The following is a 7,302-nucleotide window of genomic DNA, read 5'->3' as shown; positions in this document are numbered from 1 at the left end:
ATGGTGGCTCAGAATATTGGAAACTAGTATATAACTAAGTAATGATTCCTGAGTTCATTCTCATTCCTAATCATAGTTACATTCGCATTACTTGCTTGCTTGCTTCATGCACTTGCTTGATGGGGCTGGGGTCATCCCAGGTTAGTGATCTCAGACACATCATTATGTATAGATGTCATCATGCATCAGATCCAACAGTGCTCTTCATCATTGGTGGTCTCATGCCAGCCCCTCTGCATCCTCCAAGGTGACATTGAGCTTCTGGATATCTTCCTTAACCATGTCCAGCCATTACCAACTCGGATTTCTAGAAGCTTCCTGCTACTACTCTAAAGTTGTTATTGTTGTAGTTGTTTACCTCCAAGTCAACCCTAATTAAACAGATTTATGATGAAGGGTTTTCCAGAACTAATATCATGTCATTTTTTGTTCAGGCCTAGTGTATCTAGGACTACTTCATTCAATATGTCTTTCCATTTCATAAGAAGACAGTAGGGTGAGAAATAAGGTAGATCTGGCTGCTATTTCTAGCAGGTTGTATGAGACAGTAAGGGTTTCGTGTTCTTGCAAAACAGTTATGAGTGGTCTTGAAAATTAACTGATAACTAGATTGACTGAATATTTCTACAACTTCTGAAGAAGCTGTAGAAGTAATAGCTTTTAGCAACATATGGGTTAGCTAATAAGAAACATTTGGTACTATCTGCTGCCTCTGTAATAACTCATGGAAAAATCTGAGGTTAGAATGGCAGTTTAATGTATCAGTTATAAAGATCACTTCCTATATGTCGATAAAAAGTCAGAGATACTGAAGGTAAAGCCTTTATTTTATATTTGTTACTAGTGGTAGGATATAAACTGACAGTGCTTCAACAGAGAAAGATAATTCTTTATGAATTATATGATACCACAGAACCTGCCAGTCTCTTAGTTGAGTTTTGAGTGACCAAGAGATAAATTTCTATTTTTGACAAGAGCATGAAGCAAGCAAGCAATGTGTATGTAACTATGATTAGGAATGAGAATGAACTTCGGAATCATTACTTAGTATATGTACATTGTATTAACCTGGATTTGCTCATTCAGAGCTGAACAATACATTTTTTCTTACAGGAGAAATTGAACTCAGCTCTAAGAATCAATGAAATTATTGTTAATTTTACAATACAGTTCCTGTTTATGATGTTGAAGTGTGCCACCCTAAGATATCAACTTAAAGTTAGTGGACTTTGTTTCTTAGACACAAGTGTCTTAGTTATTGTAGCTCTATCCAATATGCTTCCAAACTGAGCCCTCATGTAGAACAGCATTTGACTGACATTGCTGACAGCAACAAACTTTACTATAAGGTCCAATGGTGGATTAAAGAAGATTGAACAAAATATTTTCATGAAGCAATTAAGCTTTTACTGAGGGATTTCAACAAAATTATCAAAAAGCAACTTTCTTTTCAAAATGAGATCTTTTGATTTTCTTCCAAAGAACCAAAATATAAAAATTGTTTACCCATGCTGATGACACGTAAAAAGCACCCACTACACTCTTGGAGTGGTTGGTGTTAGGAAGGGGATCCAGCTGTAGGAACCATGCTAAATCAGATTAGAACCTGGTGCAGCTTACCAGTTTTCAGTCAAACCATCTAACCCATGTTAACATGGAAAACAAACATTAAATGATGACACAAAAGCAGCAATTTCAAGAGGAGGGTTAATTGATTATATCAACTCTAAAACTTTATTTCATCAATGTTAAAAGAATGAATGGCTAAGTTGACCATGGTGGAATTTGAACTCAGAATGTAAAGAACAAGAACACATATCGTAAGGCACGGTTGTCCAATGCTCTAAAGATTCTGCCAATCAGCCACCTGAAAGGTAATTAATAATATAATTATAGTAAAACAAAAAAAATAGTATCTTTCAGTCTCATATCAATTTATTCTATTTCAAAGCACTATCTTCCATTGAGAGCAAATAATTTTGCTAAACAAAAGATTCATTACATGTGTATAAAATATTGGATTTGGAGAATATATTAGAAAATTGATTCATTGAAATAATGTTCTTTTAATTGCTATTTTATATATCAATTCTTTAAAACAAAATTCACAGCAGATAAACAAAACATAATTTTTTCAAATCAATAAAACAATCTAAATGTATGAAATTTGCATTAAAATTGATTCTCTTTTCTTATTTTGTTTAACTTCAAAGTAATTATATCATTCTTGTGTATTGGGGAAACAAACTGGATCTGTAAATGCTCATCTTAAAATTGAATCAATATATGATGACATATAGCAGAAACAGTAGAGCATCAGACTAACTTTTTTACTGTACTGGAGTCTCTTCTCTATATATTTGGAATTCAAATGTCTCAGTTTGTTGTTGTTGAGAAGTCTAGTGATCTAAACATTCCAGCTGTGATACTCCCATAATTTTTGAAGGAGTTTATAGGACTACATTTACTAATGCATCTTTATTTAAAAAAGAAACTGTTGTGGTGTAATTTGATGGGTATTTCTTATGGGGTGAACATTCATGCAGATCAGTGGTTCTCAACCATTTTTTAAACTTATGGATCCCTTTGATTACTATTTCATTCTGGTGGGCCCCCATAGACATTTGATGTTTAAAAACTAGTTTTATAGATACTTATTTCAAAATTCCTATTTTGTTTCTCACTCATTCAGTTGTGTAGGTTTGCTATAACACTGAGAAAAGATGTTTCAGTGGCCGGAAACATGCTGAATTATGTTAAACATTACAGAAAGAAGCCTAACTGCTTCTTGCAATAAATTCATTTAAAGCAAATTGTTTCTCATGGACCCTTAAAATACTACTGTGGATCTCTGATTTATTATTTTGCTTGCATGGACCCCATATCCAAATCTGATATGGACCCTGGTTGAGAACACCTGATGTAGATGGTTTCTAACAAGAGTATTTGGCTTGTGATCCTGCAGGAGCCAATAAGAAATGTACCAGTATTATACTGAGTGTGTATGTTTCAAGCATTGATTCTCTTTGTATCTGTGGCTGCATACAAATTTAAGAAATCAACTAGGGTGATGGAGTTGATAAAACAACTGAAAGTTGAGCTAGATGCCTTATTAGTGTTTTTCTTTGGGTGGGGGGATGATGAGTGTGAGTGTACACACAAAGTATTGTGGTGAATAAAATACTTCTTCTTTCATTATGCTGTACCAGGAATCATGATCCTTCATTACCTTCAACAAGTCTTCATTTTCATATTGTGTGTCTCTGCTAATAACATCGATGTAATTGAGTGGCCTTCATCCTTGTTAGGGTGTGGAAGTTTCCAAAACATATCTGATATAGCCTGTTACTCATCATGATAGCAGTGGTCAGCAAAGCCTATCTGAAATGAGCAATAATGATAGAGATAGTTGAAATGTATCTATAAATCTCCTCTTTAGTCTTGTTCACACTATGAGATGCTTTAAGCCCTAAAGAGAAGCCTTGTGAATGTACCCTATAAGGGATCTTGAAGCTTCTTCTTCATGGTCCAGGTTGCGGCTCCATAGAGAAGAGTGCTTTCTACATGTGTCCAAAAGAGGGCAAGTCTTGCTAACTTTGAAATAGTTGACAGCTTTGATGCTTTAATGTTTTAATAAAATTAGAAATGCATCAAAGTGTTTTATAAATTATCCAATACTATGGTGAAGAAAGAAGAATTACATAGATGCAACTCTATTTTGACAATGAAAAAAGAGGATGAAAGCAAAGAATTTCATTTTTTTGGTAGCAGGGTAATTGGTATTTGTCAGTTACAGAACCATTACTTTATAGTATTAACCTTTTAGCATTCAGATTATCCCATCAAATGTAATACTTATTTATTCGCATTGTTTTGAATTAATCATGCACCATCTTACAGCTTTGAGATTTTGATGATGTCATTGTTTATTTTTAATATTTTCACGTAGGTGTGATGGGCCAGATCTGGTTGGTTTGAACAGAAAACAGAATATTTGATCTGGATAAAGTCGGTTTAAAAATTAAAGGATTAAAATTTCTTATCGATTCTAAGTTCAAAATTTATTGAAGTCAGCACAATTTTGCTTTCACTGAGAGGAGAGTAAGTGAAACGATAAGTAATATCAACAATTTATGAAATGTTGTTAATGTTTAACCCCAGACCAACCTTGATGAAGCATACACCTCGAATCACAAAACATTCCAACTATAACCATGTAGCGAGACTGATGTCATAGAATGTTACATCATTTAGGTTTAAACTGTCAGAAATTGTCCCATCCTGCATGTTCCTAACGACTGGTCACTTAAACCAGTCATGTGATGGTATAATACTTGGCCCAGTCTGCTTTTTGGATTGGTCTAGTAGTATGCGGGATACAGTTTTGTATCCTATCCCATTGTGTGACAGACCAACAAGTACAGCAAAATCAAGTGCCTCTGTGTGCCTCATTTTGTCTTTTGATAAGAGGATTTTTTCCTGTTTTTGTCAGTGAGGGGAGAATTTTCTGGAAGTTATGTCATGCCATTTTGTTCCTGTTGTTGAAGCACATGCAACCAGATTCTGACTGAATTGAGAAGCCAATTGTGTATGATTACTACAGACAGTTATCTTCCTGATGTATCCAACTGGTTTGTTGTACAATTCATTTAGTGGATGAATAAAGTGTTGCAGGTCATTGAAAACTCGTTTTCTTGTATTTCTTTCCCGTTTTATACACAACACATGGAACCAAGAACTTGTAATAATACAAGGGTCAGAGACATGCGTTATACCAGCTAAAACCATCTCTTGCTTTTTTAGCTGTAGTTTTCTAACATCATTTTAAAATATTTTACTTCTGTAAGACAGCGCCATTAAACATGAGGGAGGTCTGGCTACTGTTTCTAGAAAGTCGAGAAACCATCTAGAGCAATGGTTCTTAACTTTTTTTTTTTCGTAAATAGTTGTTATGCGTAGAACCCACATATGTGGCGAGTGAGGAATCACAACTAAAATAACTTAACATGGACGATAATTCATAAATTTTACCCAAAACACGGATTCTATCAGATTTTAACAATGAAATGATAAAATATTAGTAAAGACAAAATTAGTGACGTAGTTAATAGAGGAAGAATCGGAGCAACCGCTATCCCGAGCACATTTTTCAAAATTGGCGCCTTTTCAACAATTTTTAAAACTCGTTAGTTACATCTATTAGTATTGAAAGTTTCATTCATAATGACATTGTTCCTGAAACATGAAATTAATGGATGTAGAATATTATTACGAATATTATAACTAATGAAATATTTCGCGTAACGTAAGAGAAATGGATTAAAAATTATTTGGTATGTGTCACAGCGCCTTTTTTTTGTGCTCCCTCTCCTTAACTTTAGAACCTGGCTACACCGCTGGACAGAAGTCGTAAATTTACTTCATTCATTGCAGGATTCTGATTACCCTGTACCAGATGAGATCTAGTTAAGTTTTCTATATCAGGCTCAATGTTAGTCGAAAGAAGCCGTCTCATTTTATTGTAATAATCATTAGTTTTACCATGTATAATACAATTACTACTACGGGTAAAATTTAGTATGTAAATTGTATTACCTCACTCCCCCCAACACACCTCTGAACCTAAGGCCTAACGTCCCCATCGACAAGCTCAGTGTCCCCCCCCCCCCATCACCACCACCTGGGGGCAGTACCGCCCACTTTAAAAACCTCTGATCTAGAGGCTCGCTCGATTGTTGATGTTCTTGCATGTAGTCAATCGACTATATTCTCTCCCTTGAAGGTAATGGTCGTATCAAATTTCCGAAAAAATTTTTTCAAGATTTGATGACGATTCTATCGTCAATTTCTTTTACATAAGAAAAGAGACATCAGTAACAATAAGGAGATATAGAGTGGGTAGGTGCATACTTACGCACAAAGTTCAAACATAAACACAAATCCCTGCACGCACAAGTAGATGCAACACTGAGGTACTCGAAATAACTTGATAAGTTAGAGTTATTCCCCTTACATTATTAAAACTATTCAAGACGTTTTCACGTTCTTCTCTCGACTACTACTACTAATTATAATAATGATAATAACAACAACAATAATAATAATAATAACGATAATATTGTTGTTATTCTTGTTCTTCTGTTATCACCATTACTAACATAAATATATACATGCATGCTTACACGCATACATACATACATATATACATACATACATACGTACGTACCTACATATACAGTTGTGTAAAAATGTCTTCAACATACTACCTCCTAATGCGAGATGATGTTGCTAAAACAATATACAATGTCAGAAAAAAAAAAACTAGCGTGGCATAAATATAGATTGAATACATACACAGACATCAACACAAAGCATATTGGTGGACCATTCCCATGAAAACCTCTACTTAGTGCAAATATAACAGACTGAGACAGACAACAAAAAATATCAACTTTCATAGAGTTTAGTGACCCTGCTGATATGAATATCTCCTCAAAAATCAGATAGCAAGAACATGATCACAAATTGAATGAGGTAATGACAGAAAACTGCTTTAAACCTGCAGCTTCTATACCAAGATTATATTTTCACATTTATACCATATTAATTGGTGCATTTGGCTATGTTAGTAAATGTCTAAGTGGCACTCTGGAAAAGCTGGAGTTTTCAGGAAAAGAAATCAACCAGCTAGCACACATTACAAATTCAATCTGTAAGCAGAACAGATTGCATTCATAATGCAAGATTTTTCTCCTGTCCAAAATGTGACATTGCTTTAGTCATCTACAGTCAGAGCTTTGTATCACTGTTAGAAACCAGCTCCTTTCTTACAAGAAGTGAAATAATTAAAAACAGAAGATCATACATACACTTACATACATGTATACACACATAGAAAGATAGGGCCACTTATTCCATATAAGCATTTGTAATATTCAATTTCTAAAATTAAAAAGAAGAAATGACCAGCTTTATATTAAATATTTCTCTGCATGTTATTTAGCTCCAAATTTATCTATCTGTCTGTCTGTCTGTCTGTCTATCTATTTCTATATATGTGTGTGTGTGTGTCAGTCTATCTATCTATCTATCTATCTATCTATCTATCTATCTATCTATCTATCTATCTATCTATCTATCTATCTGCATGTATGTATGTGTGCGTGTGTGTGTGTGTGTGTGTGTCTGTCTGCCTGTCTGTCTTTCTGTGTGTTTGTCCGTCTGTCTGTCTACCTATCTATCTATCTATCTATTTATCTATCTATCTATCTATCAACCTATCTCTCTCTCTCTCTCTCTCTC

General features: G+C 34.3%; 1 long non-coding RNA gene across 1 annotated transcript; it reads right to left on the bottom strand.

The window, feature by feature from the left end:
- Window positions 1–1,693: 1,693 nt before the first annotated feature.
- Window positions 1,694–6,040, bottom strand: LOC106882055 (uncharacterized). The gene is made up of 3 exons (XR_001410941.3): window positions 5,915–6,040; window positions 3,230–3,381; window positions 1,694–1,867 (listed from the first exon to the last, which is right to left on the bottom strand). It is a non-coding gene; the product is annotated as an uncharacterized LOC106882055 (long non-coding RNA).
- Between the last annotated feature and the right edge of the window lie 1,262 nt (window positions 6,041–7,302).

This window comes from Octopus bimaculoides, chromosome 4, assembly GCF_046866305.1.
Source record: "Octopus bimaculoides isolate indiv1 chromosome 4, ASM4686630v1, whole genome shotgun sequence".
NCBI lineage: Eukaryota > Metazoa > Mollusca > Cephalopoda > Octopoda > Octopodidae > Octopus > Octopus bimaculoides.
The sequence above is the reverse complement of the archived record's forward strand: the minus strand, read 5'-3'. Positions and strand labels throughout refer to the sequence as shown.